The sequence below is a fragment of the Canis aureus genome, chromosome 24, assembly GCF_053574225.1.
Source record: "Canis aureus isolate CA01 chromosome 24, VMU_Caureus_v.1.0, whole genome shotgun sequence".
NCBI lineage: Eukaryota > Metazoa > Chordata > Mammalia > Carnivora > Canidae > Canis > Canis aureus.
The window spans coordinates 11,784,677-11,804,219 of NC_135634.1; the positions used below are offsets into that span (position 1 = coordinate 11,784,677).

Here is a 19,543-nt window from a genome sequence, read left to right on the forward strand (position 1 = left end):
TTATTTAGATAACCCCCAAAAAGCAATAAATGTTTTAAATAACAGAGTAAAGTTTAGATCTTCCCATGTCTTTAACATTATCATGTTCATACATATTTTTTAAATTTTTTATTGGAATTCAATTTGCCAACATTTAGCATAACACCCAGTGCTCATCCCGCCAAGTACCCTCCCTGTGCCCATCACATTCACCCCAACCCCCAACCCACCCCCCTTTCCACTACCCTTTGTTCCTTTCCCAGAGTTAGGGGTCTCTCATGTTTTGTCACCCTCACTGATATTTTTACTCATTTTCTCTCCTTTCCCCTTTATTCCCTTTCACTAATTTTTATATTCCCAAAATAGATGAGACCATATAATGTTTGTCTTTTTCCGATTGACTTATTCCACTCGGCATAATACCCTCCAATTCCATCCATGTCGAAGCAAATGGTGGCTATTTGTCGTTTATAATGGCTGAGTAATATTCCATTGTATACATAAACCACATCTTCTTCATCCATTTATCTTTCGATGGACACCGAGGCTCCTTCCACAGTTTGGACATTGCTGCTAGAAACATCGGGGTGCAGGTGTTCCAGCATTTCACTGCATCTATATCTTTGGGGTAAATCCCCAGCAGTACAAGTGCTGGGTCATGGGGCAGATCTATTTTTAACTCTTTGAGGAACCTCCACACAGTTTTCCAGAGTGGCTGCACCAGTTCACATTCCCACCAACAGTGCAAAAGGGTTCCCCTTTCACCACATTTCTGGTTTCCTGCCTTGTTAATTTTCCCCATTCTCACTGGTGTGAGGTGGTATCTCATTGTGGTTTTGATTTGTATTTCCCTGATGGCAAGTGATGTGGAGCATTTTCTCAGGTGGTTGTTGGCCATGTCTACGTCTTCCTCTGTGAGATTTCTGTTCATGTCTTTTGCCCATTTCATGATTGGATTGTTTGTTTCTTTGCTATTGAGTTTAATAAGTTCTTTATAGATCTTGGATACTAGCCCTTTATCTGATATGTCATTTGAAAATATCTTCTCCCATTCTGTAGGTTGTCTTTTAGTTTTGTTGACTGTTTTTTTGGCTGTGCGGAAGCTTCTTACCTTGATGAAGTTCTAATAATGCATTTTTGTTTTTTTTCTCTTGCCTTCATGGATGTATCTTGCAAGAAGTTACTGTGGCCAAGTTCAAAAAGGGTGTTGCCTGTGTTCTCCTCTAGGATTTTGATGAAATCCTGGTTCACATTTAGATCTTTCATCCATTTTGAGTTTATCTTTGTGTATGGTGTAAGAGAATGGTCTAGTTTCATTCTTCTGCATGTGGATGTCCAATTTTCCCAGCACCATTTATTGAAGAGACTGTCTTTCTTCCAGTGGATAGTCTTTCCTTGCTTTGTCAAATTTTAGTTGAACATAGAGGTAAGGGCCCATTTCTGGATTCTCTATTCTGTTCCATGGATCTATGTGTCTGTTTTTGTGCCAGTACCACACTGTCTTGATGACCACAGCTTTGTAGTACAACCTGAAATCTGGCATTGTGATGCCCCCAGCTACGGTTTTCTTTTTTAGAATTCCCCTAGCTATTCGGGGTTTTTTCTGATTCCACACAAATCTTAACATGATTTGTTCCAACTCTTTGAAGAAAGTCCATGGTATTTTGATAGGGATTGCATTAAACGTGTAAATTGCCCTGAGTAACATTGACATTTTCACAATATTAATTCTGCCAATCCATGAGCATGGAATGTTTTTCCATCTCTTTGTATCGTCCTCAATTTCATTCAGAAGTGTTCTGTAGTTTTTAGGGTAGAGATCCTTTACCTCTTTGGTTAGGTTTATTCCAAGGTATCTTATGCTTTTGGGTGCAATTGTAAATGGGATTGACTCCTTAATTTCTCTTTCTTCACTCTCATTGTTAGTGTATAGAAATGCCACTGATTTCTGGGCATTGATTTTGTATCCTGCCACATTGCCGAATTGCTGTATGAGTTCTAGCAATCTTGAGGTGGAGTCTTTTGGGTTTTCTATGTACAGTATCATGTCATCTGCGAAGAGGGAGAGTTTGACTTCTTCTCTGCCAATTTGAATGTCTTTTATTTCTTTTTGTTGCCCGATTGCTGAGGCTAGGACTTCTAATGCTATGTTGAATAGCAGTGGTGAGAGTGGACATTTCCTGTCTTGCTCCTGATCTTAGGGGAAAGGCTCCCAGTGCTTCCCCATTGAGAATGATATTTGCTGTGGGCTTTTCGTAGATGGCTTTTAAGATGCTGAGGAATGTTCCCTCTATCCCTACACTCTCAAGAGTTTTGATCAGGAATGGATACTGTATTTTGTCACATGTTTTCTCTGAGTCTATTGAGAGGATCATATGGTTCTTGTTTTTTCTCTTGTTGATATGATCAATCACATTGATTGCTTTACAAGTGTTGAACCAGCCTTGCATCACGGGGATAAATCCTACTTGGTCATGATGAATAATCTTCTTAATGTACTGTTGGATCCTATTGGCTAGTATCTTGTTGAGAATTTTTGCATCTGTGTTCATCAGGGATATTGGCCTATAATTCTCCTTTTTGGTGGGGTCTTTGTCTGGTTTTGGAATTAATGTGATGTTGGCCTCATAGAACGAGTTTGGAAGTACACCAACACTTTCTATCTTTCCGAACAGCTTTAGTAGAATAGGTATGGTTTCTTCCTTAAACGTTTGATAGAATTCCCCGGGAAAGCTATCTGGCCCTGGACTTTTGTGTCTTGGGAGGTTTTTGATGACTACTTCAATCTCCTCCCTGGTTATCGGCCTGTTCAGGTTTTCTATTTCTTCCTGTTCAGTTTTGGTAGTTTGTGGTTTTCCAGAATGCATCCATTTCTCCTAGATTGCCTAATTTATTGGCTGATAGCTGCTTATAATATGCTTTTAAAATCGTTTGTAAAAAAAAAAATCGTTTGTATTTCCTTGGTATTGGTGATCTCTCCTTTCTCATTAGTGATTTTATTAATTTGAGTCTTTTCTCTCTTCTTTTTAATAAGGCTGGCTAATGGTTTATCTATCTTATTAATTCTTTCAAAGAACCAACTCCTGGTTTTGTTGATCTGTTCCACAGTTCTTCTGGTCTCTATTTCATGGAGTTCTGCTCGAATCTTTATTAACGGTCTTCTTCTGCTGGGTGAGGGTTTCATTTGCTGTTCTTTCACCAGCTCCTTTAGGTGCAAGGTTAGCTTTTGCATTTCAGTCCTTTCCAGTTTTTGGATGGATGCTTGTATTGCGATGTATTTCCCCCTCAGGACTGCTTTTGCTGCATCCCAAAGATTTTGAATGGTTGTATCTTCATTCTCATTAGCTTCCATGAATCTTTTTAATTCTTCTCTAATTTACTGGTTGACCCTTTCATCTTTTAGCAGGATGGTCTTTAACCTCCATGTGTTTGAAATCCTTCCAAACTTCTTCTTGTGGTTTAGTTCTAGTTTCAAAGCATTATGGTCTGAAAATATGCAGGGTACTATCCTAATCTTTTGGTATCGGTTAAGACCTGATTTGTGACCCAGTATGTGGTCTATTTTGGAGAAAGTTCCATGTGCACTTGAGAAGAATGTGTATTCAGTTTCGTTTGGATGTAAAGTTCTGTAAATATCTGTGAAATCCATCTGGTCCAGTGTATCCTTTAATGCTCTTGTTTCTTTGGAGATACTGTGCTTAGAAGACCTATCTATTGTAAAAAGCGCCATATTCAAGTCTCCAAGTATAAGTGTATTATTATCTAAGTATGTCTTAACTTTGGTTATTAATTGATTGATATACTTGGCAACTCCCTCATTAGGGGCATAAATATTCATGATTGTTAGGTCCTCTTATTGGATAGATCCTTTAAGTATGATATAGTGTCCCTCTTCATCTCTTACTACAATCTTTGGGATAAACTTTAATTAATCTGATATGAGGAGAGCTACCCCTGCTTTCTTTTGAGGACCATTTGAATGGTAAATGGTTCGCCAACCTTTTATTTTCAGGCTGTAGGTGTCCTTAGGTCTAAAATGAGTCTCTTGTAGACAGCAAATAGATGGGTCTTGCTTTTTTATTCAGTCTGAAACCCTGCATCTTTTGATGGGGTCATTAAGCCCATTCACATTCAGAGTTACTACTGAAAGATATGAATTTAGTGCCATCATGATACCTATTCAGTCCCTGTTTTTGTGGATTATTTCCTTGGACTTCCTCTTTCTTTTACAGAGTCCCCCTTAACGTTTCTTGCAGAGCTGGTTTGGTGGTCACATATTCTTTCAGTTTCTGCCTATCTTGGAAGCTCTTTATCGCTCCTGCTATTCTGAATGAGAGACTTGCTGGATAAAGTACTCTTGGCTCCAGGTTCTTCTCATTTAGGACCCTGAATATATCCTGCCAGCCCTTTCTGGCCTGACAGGTCTCTGTGGAGAGGTCTGCTGTTAACCTAATACTTCTCCCCATATAAGTTAGGGATCTCTTGTCTCTTGCTGTTTTAAGAATCTTCTCTTTACAGTCTTTGGAATTTGCAAGTTTCACTATTAAATGTCAAGGTGTTGAATGGTTTTTATTGATTTTAGGGGGAATCTCTCTCTCTCCTGGATCTGAATGCCTGGTTCCCTCCCCAAGTTAGGGAAGTTCTCAGCTATGATTAGTTCAAATATACTTTCTGGTCCTGTGTCCCTTTCGGTGCCCTCTGGAACCCCAATTAAACATAGATTTTTCCTTCTGAGGCTGTCATTTACTTCCCTTAACCTATTCCCATGATCTTTTAATTGTTTTTCTCTTTTTTCCTCAGCTTCCTTCCTTGCCATCAACCTGTCTTCTATGTCACTCAGGCGTTCTTCTATCTCACTAACCCTCGTCATTAGGACCTCCAGTTTGGATTGCATCTCATTTAATTGATTTTTAACTTTGGCCTGATTAGATCTAAATTCTGCAGTCATGAAGTCTCTTGAATCCTTTATGCTTTTTTCTAGAGCCACCAGTAGCTTTATAATTGTCCTTCTGAATTGTCTTTCTGACATCAAATTGTAATCCAAATTCTGTAACTCTGTGGGAGAGAGTATGGTTTCTGATTCTTTCTTTTTTGGTGAGGTTTTCCTTCTAGTCATTTTGCTTAGTGCAGGTTGCCTAAAAACAAGTTTCACTGGAAAAAGGAGAGAAGGAAAGAAAAAAAGTGGGGGGGGGGACAAACAGAAAACAAAAAACAAGGAGGAGTATCCTCTGATTCTATATACTGTAAGTCCCTAGGCTTCCCCTGGAACTTTCCAGTGCTGCGTGGTCAAGAACTTGCTCTTCCCCTGTCCTTCCAGCTGGTCTTCTGCGGGAAGGGCCTGATGTGCTGATTCTCAGGTACGTGCACCTGGGGGAGCTTCCTTGCCCCCTGCCAGGTGCATGGCTCAGTGGGAGCTGTTTGTCCTGTGAGGCCCCTGCTCAGTACCAGGTACAAGGTGACACCAGGAGGAACAACAATAGTGGCGGCGGCCAGCTCTCCAGCTCTAGAGTCAGCTCTCGCAGTAACTACTGCAGCTCCCAGTCTGCACTGGCCTTGATGCTCCCGGGGTGGGGGTGGGGTCGGTGGGGGGCACTGACCTGCACAGCTCGGGGGGGGGGGGGGCGCCCGGCGGCAGGGGCATCCTCGCTGTCCTGTGTCCTCCCCGCCTCCGCCTGTCCAGGGTGGGGAGCCCTGGATCCTGGGCTGTGTCCCCTGGCGCCCTGGGCTCCAGGGCCTGCACCGCTGGAATCACGCTCCCGGGCCGCGCAGCCCCCTCTGTGCGGAGCCGCCGCCCGAGCTGCGTCCGAGCTGCTCCAGGGCCCCGCCGGGTGCGCACTGCAGCCCTTTAGGGAGCTTGGCCGCAGTGTGTGGTGCGCTTTCCCCTGGGGCGCAGGTGCTCTGTTAGTGCCCCTGGGAGCCTGAGGGCATCCCCGCCCCTCCTGGGATCCTGCCCGAGCTCCCTGCGAGTGCCTTTCCGCCCGGGAAGATTAGTGAAGCTCCTGCTTCTCCGGGGCTGGGCTCTTCTGTCCTGGGGGTTCTCAGCGCGGCCTTAGCCCGGCTCCTCCATCCAAAGGCCGCACCCCTTTGGATGCTTTTTTATTTCTTTACTTTTTTTTCCGTCTTCCTACCTTGATAGAAGCACAAACTCTTCTCACTGTAGCATTCCAGCTGTTCTCTCTTTAAATCTCAGGCCAAATTTGTAGGTTTTCAGGATGATTTGAAAGTTATCTAGGTAAGTTGGTGGGGACAGGTGACTTGGGGACCCTACTCTTCCACCATCTTGTCCCACCTCCATACATGTTTTTAATATGATGTTTATAACATACAGGAACCATGACTTAATAGAGTTGACCCTTAAACAACATGGAGGTTAGGAGTTCTGTCCTGCCACCCACAGAATATAAAATCCAAGCATAACTTTTGACTTCCCAAAATCTTTACTAATAATGGCCTATTGTGAAGTGGAAGCCTTACCAATAACAAAGCTGATCAACGCATATTTTGTATGTTATATATATTATACACTGCATTCTTATAATAAGCTAGAGAAAAGAAAATGTTATTAAGAAAATCATGAGAAAATACATTTACAGTACGGTACTGCATTTATCAAAAAGCTTCCTCATACAAGCAGACCTGAGCAGTTCAAACTTGTGTTGTTCAATGATCAACTGTACTTCCTTTGAAACAAATTGCTCTCTCCATATAAACAGACTCTTGACTCCTGGCACATGTACTGAAATACTCTTTCCAGTGATGATTAAAGTCTTGCACAGACCATGTCATTTGGATGTCAAGGGAAAATGTGTGTGAAGTGGATAGCTTGGGCAAAGAGAAATGAAAATGGCCTCAGGGCTCTAACTCAAGATCCCACTTCCATTTTCACTGATTTCCAATGCTATGAGCCAACCAGCCTGGCAGTACTTTTTGTGAAGAACAGCTAGAATGTCACTCAAAACATGAAAGATGCTTTTTCATGATAATGATGGTGATGATGACAAGGATGACATAAACAGTGATGCTTTAATTCCTCTAACATGTTTTCTATTGGGTAAAATCAAGTTTCTTAATAGACCAGCAAGATTACAAAGATAAAAGTGGGGTAGAGTACACATAATGATTTATTCAATAAACCATTATTACACCATATGTTACTTTAACCATCCTGGAAAGTTCCTGATTATGAATAAGACAATTTCAGCAAATGCCTTCCCTGTCCCATTATAAACAGAAGCTGTTGAAGATGTGAAAATTAATACAGTAATCAGGCTCAGGGTGTGTTATATGTTGAAAGCAAGTTAAATGCCTTTATATAACAACCATCTTTATGACCAATGACACTACTGATTCCTGCCCATGATAGGATTAATGCAATAGCAACTTGAACTATATCATCCACACATTGTAAATATAGTGCCTTGTATGTCTTACATGGAGCTTCATGACACAGTTAATGATTTCTAGCATATGGAACTGCTATTCAATGCTACTGCTGCCAGCACACCATAGTAAGTGTTCAGGATTTACTCACATTTATCACACCTCATCAAGGGGAATTTTACCACTGTTCTCCATAAATTCAGCTTGTATAGATTTCCTCTGAAGAAAATTATCCCCATCAAGAAACCTCTTGATAATTTATCACTATTGTAATTTATAAACCTCTGAAATATTTCAGAGTTGATAGTTTTTCCATAGGGTATAAGTCCACGTTTGTTATTCCAAGCACTAAGCAACTTCTGAGTTTGGGAAATGTTCAAAACAGAGAAACCAATTCTTGAGTTAAGAATTAATTAAAACACCAAAAGAAAATTATCTAAAAAATATTTTAATCCAATTTCCAAATCAAAGATGTGCAAGTAAACAACATCTTCAGGCAAGTCTCTAAAATAAGAAGTTATGACCATTAGAATCCATTCTTCTAAGCAGCTGCACAATTTTCCAGGAATTAATAATTTTTTGCTAATTTTGGTGCTGATACAAAAAGGGTGAGGTCATCTTTCTAACTGATTAAGTACTATTTGTAGGGTATCATAAATATAACTATGAATAAAGGCCCTTGCTTATAATTATTATTCTTTCATTATTATTATTTGGTTAACAATGCTAGGATAAGTATAAACATTTTGTTTTTATCAAACATACTAGAATTCTCTTTGTAATAATACCATCTTTGAGCACTGTCTGGTTAGCCAGTATAATCGTTAATTTTATGTGTCAACTAGGCTGGGTCATGGTGCCAGTATTTGGTCAAATACTAGTCTAAATGTTGCTATAAAGGTATTTTTAGATGAGATTAATACTGAAATCAGTGGACGTTGAGTAAAGCAGATTATCCTCTATAATGAGGTGAACCCTATCCAATCAGTTGGAAGGCCTTCAGGGAAAAGACTGAGGCTCCCTGAGGAAGACAGAATTCTGTCCCCCGTCTGCCTGTATATATAAATATAAACACAGGTTTACAAATTACGCAGTGTTTCTTGATGTGGGGGATAATCTTCATTGAGGGAAACCTATACAAGCTGCATTTACTGACTGCCTGTATGTATGTAGGTATGTGTGTGTGTGTGCGTGTGTGTATATATATGTATATATACATACACATATATACATACAGGCATACATACATATATATACACACACATATATACACACACACACATATACACACAGGTACATAAACACATATACAGATTCACACACACATCCTATTGATTCTATTTTTCTGGAAAACCCAACTAATACAACCAATCACAGACATATGCAATGACAGAGACACTGAACTTTTGACATTCAATGCAGAGAAGTTTCCAAGTATCTTCTTTCATAACCAATCTTATGACGTGTTGCATACCACAGATGGGAATCACTGCACACCCGAGACAGGTAGACAGGAGAAGACACTCACTTTAAAGTCCAAACATGGAGACTCAAGACATAAGCCCATTGATCACTAATGACAGAACTTGAACAAATGATCTCACTGCCACATCACAGCTTCCTCATGCACTGAATGGGGCATCTGCTACCCCTCCTGTATACTTCCAGAGGCTTTAAATAAGATTAAGTTTACTAAAAGAACTTTGTAAACCTTAAAGAAGCATAACGTTGACAGGAAGGACTAGAAAAGTACAGACGACAATTCACAACCACCCCTTGAACCTCATTACAACAATGTGGTTATAACAAGGGACTCTTCCCACTTTGTTACTAAAATGGAAAGTGACACACATATGCCATAGGGTGACTGTAATTACTGTGCTGCTCATCAGCTAAAGGGAGCAATCACACACAGAGCACATGTTTCTAAAATAAGAGCCACATCAAAAATGAGAGAACATATGGGACTATCAGATATACATGCACAGCATGAGACCCTGCCAAGATGAAGTGGGCTTGAGCTTGGGGATATAGTGATTCTGCCAGCCATTACCATAAGGTATGGGACTTTGGGCATTTGGGTTCTGAAACCCCAAAGCAGGCCTTAAAAGCACATGTACATGATCAAAGGTCAGACAGAACAGAATACTAACCCCCTCATTCACTTGAGGCCCCCCCAAAGCAATGCACAGAAAGTGGCAACAGAATTATTTAACTTCAATATCAACTGTAACTCTGTAGACCTACCTGCAGTCACTGTCCTTTATAATTCACTTAACAACTATTTGAGTACCTCCTAGATGCCAAGAACTGCTTAAGTATAGTGGCCTCAACAGTGACCAAGACAAGACTGGGACATTCAAGGACATTTCTCCAAAGACAGACAAAAGAACAATGGAGATGCTCAACATTACTAATCCAACAGGGAAATGAAAATCAAAACCACAGTGAGATATCACCTCACACCTGTTAAGATGGATATTATCAAAAACATATAAGGAGAAGTATTGGCAAGGATGTGACAAAACAGGAACCTCCGTACACTACTGGTAAGATTGTAAAATCATGCAACCTCCATGGAAAACAGTAAGGAGGCTCCTCGAAAGATTAAAAATAGAACTCCCATATGATCCAACAAGCCTACTTCTTGGTATTTACCAAATGTACTGAAGGGAGGATCCTAGAGATATCTGTTCTCCAACGTTAACTGTATGACTATTCACAATAGCCAAGATGTAGAAGCAACCTAAATGTCCACCAACAGATGAGTGGATAAAGAACATGTGGTATAGGATCCCTGGGTGGCGCAGCGGTTTAGCACCTGCCTTTGGCCCAGGGCGTGATCCTGGAGACCTGGGATCGAATCCCACATCGGGCTCCCGGTGCATGGAGCCTGCTTCTCCCTCTGTGTCTCTGCCTCTCTCTCTCACTGTGTGCCTATCATAAATAAATAATAAAAAAATTTTTTAAAAAAAGAACATGTGGTATATATACACACAATTCAGCCTATAAAAGAAAGGAAACCCTCTCATATGTGACAAACAGATGAACCTTAATGACATACTGCTAAGTGAAATAAGCCAGTCACAGAAAGATAAATACTACATGATTCCATTTATAGAAGATATCTAAAAATAGACAAACTTATAGAAGCAGGGAGTTGAACTGTGATAGCCAAGGTCAAGGGGGAATGGAAAGAGGGGAGTTTCTAATCAATGGGCATAAAATTTCAGCTAGGGAATTCAGTTTCTGGTTTTACATGTAAGGAAGGACCTTGGAAGTTCCCACTCCATCCTAACAACAAATAAAAACTGAACACACTAACAACATCCACAACTCTTCTTGGATCCATGACTTGGGAGAGGACCCAGGGAAAACCTCAGCCCCTAAGAATGGAGAGACAGTCAGGCAAACCACTTCCCTGAGTAGGGACTCAAGAGCAGAAATCAAGCTCGGAGAGACAGCCAGGCAAACACCACTTTCTGGAGCCGGGATTCAAGGGCAGAAACCCCCTCAGGAACTAGTGCTTTGGGTAGGAAGACCTCAACAGTAGTTGATGGCTGCTGGAGGTGCACTGGAGAAAACTCTAAGAATTAAAGACTACATGAACACCCAGTCTTATGGGGCCCTTGAAATACTGTGAGATTTACTTCCAGGAGCTCAACCAGGTTCCCATAGAAAATATCAGAAAAATTCCCTCTTGTTTCTGGGAAGGGGAGAGGAAAAGCCTGAGCACTCTGCTCTTAACAAGACTTGTCTTTTAAAAAAAAAAATAAAAGATAAAAAATAAAATAAATTAAAAAAAAAAAAAAAACAAGACTTGTCCTTCAGGGAAACTAGTTAACCAGAGCCTAATCTGCTATGGCATTCTGGAGAGTTGAGCTGACCTGGGGGAAGGAAAATACCCAACCCCTGTCAACCTGCCCCACCTAAGGAGATAAAAAATAACTGAAAAAAACTGTGAAGCTCACAGTGCAGAGACTCAGGTCACTAAGAGACTAAGACCCAATGACAGGACGACAGGATGACAGAATGTTGCCCTCCCCCCCACACGTCACCACCACAGCACCAGAGTCCTATTTACAGCAGCTCTTCTGACCTGGTATATTATGTCTGGCTATCAAGAAAAAAATCACAAGGCACACCAAAAGGCAAAAAACACAATTTGAAGAGACTGAAGAGACAGAGCAAGCATCTGAACCAGATATGGCAGGGATATTGGAATTATCACACCACACATTTGAAACAACTATGATTAATATGCTAAGGGCACTGATGGATAAAGCTGCAGCATACAGGAACAGATGGGCAATGTGAAGCAGAGAAATGGAAATCTGAAGAAAAAAACACAAAAAAAAGTGCTAGAGATCAAAACCACTGGAACAGAAATGAAGAATGCCTTTGATGAGCTCATTAGTAGACTGGACACGGCTAAGGAGAGGATCTCTGAGCTTAACACTTAAATCAGTAAGATCAGAAGCTGAAAAATGAAGAGAAAAAGTTTCACTAATGTAAGATGAATATATTCCAGGGAGGTGGAGTAGGACATCACACCTAGAGTAAACAATGCTGGGTTGTATGCTGGATTCTCTGGGTTGATCATACTTAGAATTTGCTCAGTTTCTTGAATCTATACCTTTTTGTCTTCTGACAAATCTAGGAAGTTTTCAGTCATCATTTCTTTAAGTGTTTTTTCAGCCCACTCTTTTTTCTCCTTTCTTTTTGGGACTCCAGTAACATGAATATTGCATCTTTTGTTAGGAGTCCCACAGGTCCCTGAAACTCTAACTTATCTATTTTCTGTCTCTTATTTAGACTGGATAATTCCTATTATTCTATCTTCCAAATTCACTGATTTTTTTTCCCTCTCACCTCCTTTCTTCTGCTGAACCTGTCCTTTGTGCTTACTTGTTATATTTTTCAGTTTGAAAATTTCCATCTGGTTTTTCTTTATATCTTCTTGTTCTTTGGGAAGTTTTTTTTTCTTTTTTTTCATTTAAGTGTGTTTATAATTGTTCTTTGAAATATTGTGTTTATTGAGATATAATTCACATACCATGAAATTCACCCTTAAAAAGGTAGAAAAATCCAAAGTTTTACTATGTTCACAAAGTTGTGCAACCATCACCACTACCTAATTCCAGAACATATGTATCACTCCAAAATAAAACTTCATACCCATTACCAATCATTCCTTATTCCCCTTTCTCTAGAATCCAGAAATAACTAATTTACTTACTGTCTACAGATTTGCCTATTCCATACATTTCATATAAATTAAATCAAACAAAATGTGCCTTTTGTGACTGGTTTCTTTCACTTAGCTTAATGTTTTCAAAGTTCATTCGTGTTGTAGTATGTATCAGTACTTTTCACCTTTTTATGACTGATTAATATTCTATTATATGGACATATGACACTATCCATTCATACTGTTTCCAATTTTGGCTATTATGAATAATGCTGCTAGGACTGTACATGTACAATTTTACATGTGATTATTATGTTCTCAATTCTCTTCAGTACATACCTATAAATGAAATTATTGGGTCACTTGGTCACTGTTTCACTTTTTGAAGAACTGCCAAACTGCTTTCCAAAGTGGCTGCATCATTTTCCATTCTTACCAGCAATGCATGAGCGTTCTAATTTCTTTACATCCTTGCCAAGAGTTCTTACTGTCTTTTTGATTACAGCCATCTGAATAGATATGAAGGAGTATCTCACTGCAATTTTGATTTACCTTTCCCTAATAGTATTGAACATCTTTTCCTGTGTTGTTGAGGTATTTTTATGTTGGCTGCTTTAAAGGCTTTCTCAGATAATTCTAACATCTCGATAGTGACATCTATTGATTCTTTTTCTCTCAGCTTGAGATCTTCTTAGTTCTTGATATGACAAAAGCTTTTTCTTGAAACCTGGACATTCAGGGTATTATGTTATGAGAACCTCTTATTTAACCCTCCTGTCTGTGCTCCAGCAGAACAAAGTTGGGGTGGGGATACTTCATTACTTTACTGACAGGCTGGGCTACAAGTCAGGTTTCCCGTGTGGCCTCCACTGGACCATGGAAGGGATGTATGGCCTCATTACCACTGGGAGGTGCTGAAAGTCCTGACTTTCCACTAGGCCTCCACTGACACTATCATAATCGGGAAGCAAAACGGGGGAACTTATTACTGCTAGGTGAAGTGGAAGCCCAGGCTCCTTGCTGAGTCTTCTCTGATACCACCCTGGCAAAGGTGTTGAGAAACATGGTGAATGTCTAGGCTCCCCACCGAGTTTTCGCTGGTATGGGGGGGTTTGAGGACACACATTTCTCTGTGGTGTTTGACTTGAAAACAGTGGCTATTATCTAATGGTTTTCTGCCTTGGTTATGTGCTCCTCTCTTGGCCTTTTGGCTAGAGAAAGCAGGTTTTTGTTGGTCCTTTTTCATCTGTGTCCACTGACCATTCTGGGTTGCTGGGTTTTTCGTCCCAAGTCTAAGATACAGGAGTAAATTAAGAAAACCCAGGAAACTCACCACTGCCTCATTCCTCAATTCCCATATTGGGCCTTGTCGCTTTCTCTCCACCTTTGACACCCTTCTCCTGTTTGTTTTTTATATAAAACACAGTTATTAGTTGTATTTGGGAAGAATGTGGAAAAGTATGGCTGTGCCATCTGTCTAGAGGCAAAAGTCTTTTAAAAGTTCCAGTCTATCTTTTTAAACCCAAATTTTTAAAAATTTTTATTTTTTTGGTTAAATCTTAAATATAGAAATAGCTTTAAAGTGGACTATGCATTCCCCTCATCCTTCTGCACATAGGCCACTAAAATGAATTAACCTTCTTGACAAAGCTCCATAACACAAACATCCATGGCTATATATTTATTCCCCCAGACTCACTTTAAGTTTATTATGCAATAAGCCACTTATCTGTCACATTACATAGTACCTGCTGACCCAATTTTGGAAGTTCCTGTGACTGCCTGTTTCTTTTTTCATTTCTCACTCTTGGCAGTGTGACTCCCTCCAGAGAATCCCCACACCTTCTAATCTGCTACTTCTAACAGTGTGCGGGCTGAGAAACCAGGCAGTCCAATCTTTTAGGGATATTTTTAAACAATAGTAAACAGACTAAGCATGACAAACTCTCCCCCCACCCGCCCCCCTATCATCCACAAATTTCCCAACATCTATTTGGGCTACTCTGATGTTCTTCTGATTTATCTACAGTTACCTTATAATATCCCAGGTAACTGAAGTCAGACAATAAATAATTTCAAATAACACAAAGTGCTCCTGTATGGGTAGATTCAGGTCACCTTCATTGAGACCAGACCATCAAGCTGTAAACCTTGGAAACAGAGAAGACCCATGCCAACCACAGCCTCTGCTGTAGAAATGCTCTCCTAGTGCCAACATCCAGGGCAGGCAGCCTGAGAGCATAGAGAAGCAGGAAACTGAGGATTCTAAACTACTATGCTAAATAAGCAAGAGGATCGAGTTGCATGTGGATACCTAATAAGCACTTTAACATTTTTGTTCTTCCTTTATTACTATCAGAGCATAGCCAAAGCTGACAATTCTAGCACAATGGGTTAGAAGTTTCCAGAAATGTGCTGTGCTCAGAAAACATGTCCCAGAGGCATGTCTTTTCAGTATACCAAGGCAAATAATTGATTAAAGGTTGATGTTAGGGCTTAGCCTCATGCCTTATATCACATGCACATACCAAATATAGAACACTATGTTCCTGAGTTCCATGACACAAGGAATCAGTTCCTGACACCACACTGCAGGGCCCATGCCTGTCCATGCACACCCATGCTCCTGAAACAGAATACCTGGTCCCAAAGCAAGAGTGTGAGGGTTAAAGTCAGAGGTCAACATTCACCTGTGCAGCCTTAGCAAGTTACCTAATGTAAGGAAAGTACCCCAGTTTTACTGAGTTTTGGTGAACCTTTTAAAGAGAAAACCTGCACGCACAAGTGACATGGATATTCAATCCATGGCAAATACCACTACTGTTATTGATTTTTATGTATAAGGAGAAGACTCTATGAAGGGAGAGATACCAGATACTATATTCAAGCTACCATCATCTGTGAACCCAAGCATTGAGTTGATTTTTGGTCTAGTTAGAATCAACTCAGTGTCTCCACATCCAAACTTCTTGCAATGTGGTACCATCTTTTGGCACACATGGAAAGGCAGATGAAAAGCTCCAGATCATGGAGATCATCACATCTTCTCTAGGGTGGCCTTCTTCCCACCAGCTCATCTATCCAGTATCCCATGATTGCCTCCCACACTCCCTCACTCATTCCCTCTCTTTCTCTTTAATCTTCGAATTTATGGTGTTTGCTTTGTTGGTGGTGTTTGTTTTTTGGTTTGTTTTTTTTTTTTTCCTAGTCATATACTGTTCCTAGAGTTTGGGTCTTTATTTATACATTTTCTACCCAGTAGTCCCTCCCCTTTCAGGGCAGTCATCCTGTCTTTCAAATCTCCAATCCTACTAGATTCCATTTTCTCTGAAAGGAGAGACTTTGATGGAAAGACCTACCAAATCCTGGTAGGATGCTCCACACAAAGGTGGGAAACCAACATACAGCAGAGGTGGGTTAGGGAGAAAACGAGAAGGAGCATTGGGTTGCTACAACCATTCTAACTCATGTGTAAGGAACAACAACCTGTGCAGACAGAGGGACCTCAAGGGAAATTATTGCCTAGGGGCTGGGGATAAGAGTGGGCAAAGGCTGGTAAGAACTACAGCAGAGATGATCTAGTGATCAAATCAAGAAAATTCATCAATGTCTATTAACAAGTAAGAAATAAGCATGATCACCTCAAAATATGTAGAAAAAGTATTTGACAAATACAACATCCATTCAGGATGAATACTCTCAAAGAAGTAGATATAGAGGGAACATACCTTAATATAATAAAGGCCATATATGAAAAACACACAGCTAACATCATATTCAATGGTGAAAAAAAATGAGAGCTTTTCCTCTAAAATCAGAAACAAGAAAAGGATGTCCACTCTCACCACTTTTATTCAACACAGTACTAGAAGTCCCAGCTGCAGAAGTCAGACAGGAAAGAAATAAAAAGCATCCAAGTTGGAAAGGAAGAAGTAAAACTTCCACTATTTGCAGGTGACATGATACTCTATTAATAGAATACCCTACCCTACAGACTCCACCAAAAAGCTACTAGAACTGATATATAAACTCAATATAATTAGAGATACAAAAACAATGTACAGAAATCTGTTGAGTTCCTATTCACTAATAATAAAGCAGAGAAAAATAAATTAAGAAATCTTATTTATAACTACACCAAAAAGAATAAAATACCTAGGAATAAACAACCAAGGAGGTAAAAGACCTATTCTCTGAAAACTATAAAACACTGATGGGAGAAACTGAAGATAAAGCGAACAAATGGAAAGATATTCCATGCTCATGGATTAGAAGAACCAATATTTTTTAAATGTCTGTACTACTCAAAGCAATCTACAGATTTAATGCAATCTCTATCGAAATACCAAAAACATTTTTCACAAAACTAAAACAAAAAATTCTTAAAATTCTATGGAACCACACAAGACCCCAATAGCCAAAGTAATCTTGAAAAAGAACAAACCTGGAGGCATCGTATTCCCATATTTCAAAGCTATAGTAATCAGAACAGTATGGTACTAGCACAAAAATGAACACATAGATCAACGTAACAGAGAGTTCAGAAATAAACCCACACTTTTATGGTCAATTAATCAAAAATGGGCAGAAGACCTGAACAGGCACTTTTCACAAAACATACAGGTGGCCAACAGACAAGTGAAAAGACGTTCAACATCACTAATTATCCGAGAAATGCAAATTAAAACCACAGTAAGATATCATATCACTCTTATCAGAATAGCTAAAATCAAAAACACAAGAAATAACAAGTGCTGACAAGGATATGGAGTAAAAGGAACCCCTGTGCTCTGTTAATGGTAATATAAATTGGTGCAGCCACTGTGTAAAACAGTATGGAAGTTCCTTGAAATATTAAAAATAGAAATACTGGGATCCCTGGGTGGCGCAGCGGTTTGGCGCCTGCCTTTGGCCCAGGGCGCGATCCTGGAGACCCGGGATCGAATCCCACGTCGGGCTCCCGGTGCATGGAGCCTGCTTCTCCCTCTGCCTGTGTCTCTGCCTCTCTCTCTCTCTCTGTGACTATCATGAATAAATAAATAAAATCTTTAAAAAAAAAAAAATAGAAATACCATAAGACCTAGTAATTCTTCTATTGAGCATTTACCCAAAAAAATGAAAACATTAATTTGAAGATACATATGCACCCCTATGTCTATTGTAGCAGTATTTACAATAGGCAAGGTATGGAAACAACCCAAGTGCCATTGATAGATGAAGAGATAAAGAAGGTATGATATATACACACAATGGAATACTACTCAGCCATAAAAAAGAATGAGATTAAAAAAAAACAACAGAATGAGATCTTGCCATTTGCAACAACATGGATAGACCTAGAGGGTATAAAGCTGAGTGAAATATGACCATTAAAGAAAGACAAATACCATATGGTTTCATTCTTGTGTGGAATTTAAGAAACAAAGCAAACAAGGAAAAACAGACAAACAAAACAAAACAGACTCTTAAGTACAAAGAACTGGTGGTTACCAAAGGAAAGGTGGGTGGGGGAATTGGTAAAATACATAAAGGGGATGAAGAGTATACTTACCTTGATGAGCTCTGAGGAATGTATATAATCATTGAATCATCATATTATACACCTGAAACTAATATAACACTGTTAATCATACTTGAATTTTTTTAAAAAATCATCAATGTCTAGAACAAAGCAAGGCATCTAGGTTCCCATGACTGCCAGAGCAGAGAGGGAACATGTCACAACAGCCTGCAGGAATCCTCTTACAGACATCAGACTGGGCTCTGGCAGGCACTTCTCCACCAGGGTCAGGTCAAGTGGGTGCTGGAATTGTGGCTGAGATATGAGAGAGAGAGGGTGTCAACCTCACCACAGATAGGGCAAAAAGGAATGATGGAGACTGTGGAATTTAAAGGGAGGTGGGGGTAAGAAATGATTGGCTTAGAAATTAAGCCTTCATTTCAGCAGTGAAAACCATCTCTTACATGAGCATCAGTTTTCCCAGACACAGACACCTAGAAAAACATCATATATATGGGTCACTTTGAGCTCCTCAGTGACATCAGAGTCTTTTTATGGCAGCATCATTAAACTATTTATAGTGAGCAATTAAAGATAGCCTAAGTGGGCCACCACATTCCTATTTGGCTGGCTCTGGCCAGTGTAGTGTAATGCTAACAAGATAAAGGCTTTCCTTAAATGCTGTGCTACACAAAAGCCTGCTCTAGATACTTACAAATCTACTTTTAGTTTATATCTTTTTAAAAATATTTTATTTATTCATGAGAGACACACAGAGACAGAGGCAAAGACATAGGCAGAGAGAGAATCAGGCTCCATGCATGAAGCCTGATGTGGGACTCAATCCTGGAACTCCAGGATCACACCCTGAGCCAAAAGCAGACGCTCAACCACTGAGCCACCCAGGTGTCCCTGTATTTATATCTTTAAGTCAATTTAATTGTTCATGGGATGTATTATTCGAGAAGTAAGCCACATGATGGGAAACTTCACAACAACTGTTCAAAGCCAGGTAGGTGGCCAGTATGCAGATATAACACACATGTAGGAGAGGATGTGGTAGGGCACAGAGGACACAGCCTTTGGACCTGAGGAGACCAGAGTCTGAAATGTACCTCTGCAAAGAAACATGACATTGGGAAAATCATTTCTCAAACCTCTGCTTCTTTACATGTAAAACTGGGACCTATTCACTGATTTTCCAGCACTTTTGTATATAAAGTGCCTAACGAATTTTGGCACCTGGCATTGCTCAGTGAAAGATAGCTCTTTTAGAGACAATCAGCAGAGCACAGAACAAATGAAGTCAGGATTATGAAGAGACTTCTGGATATATTCCACCTCAACCACCCTCATGGTGAACTTTCAGAATCAAACTCAGCCTTATGGATGAGTCCCCAACTCTAGGCATTTCTGCCTACCCAGATCATTTCTTCCCTCTCCTCAAACATCTGATCCACCAAACGATCCCACTGACACATCTGCTTCCATCA

The 19,543-nt window shown here is 40.0% G+C and overlaps 1 protein-coding gene across 9 annotated transcripts in view; it reads right to left on the bottom strand.

The window, feature by feature from the left end:
* Positions 1–19,543, bottom strand: part of MTUS2 (microtubule associated scaffold protein 2) — a 593,760-nt gene that overhangs the window by 450,772 nt on the left and 123,445 nt on the right. The window lies entirely within an intron of this gene.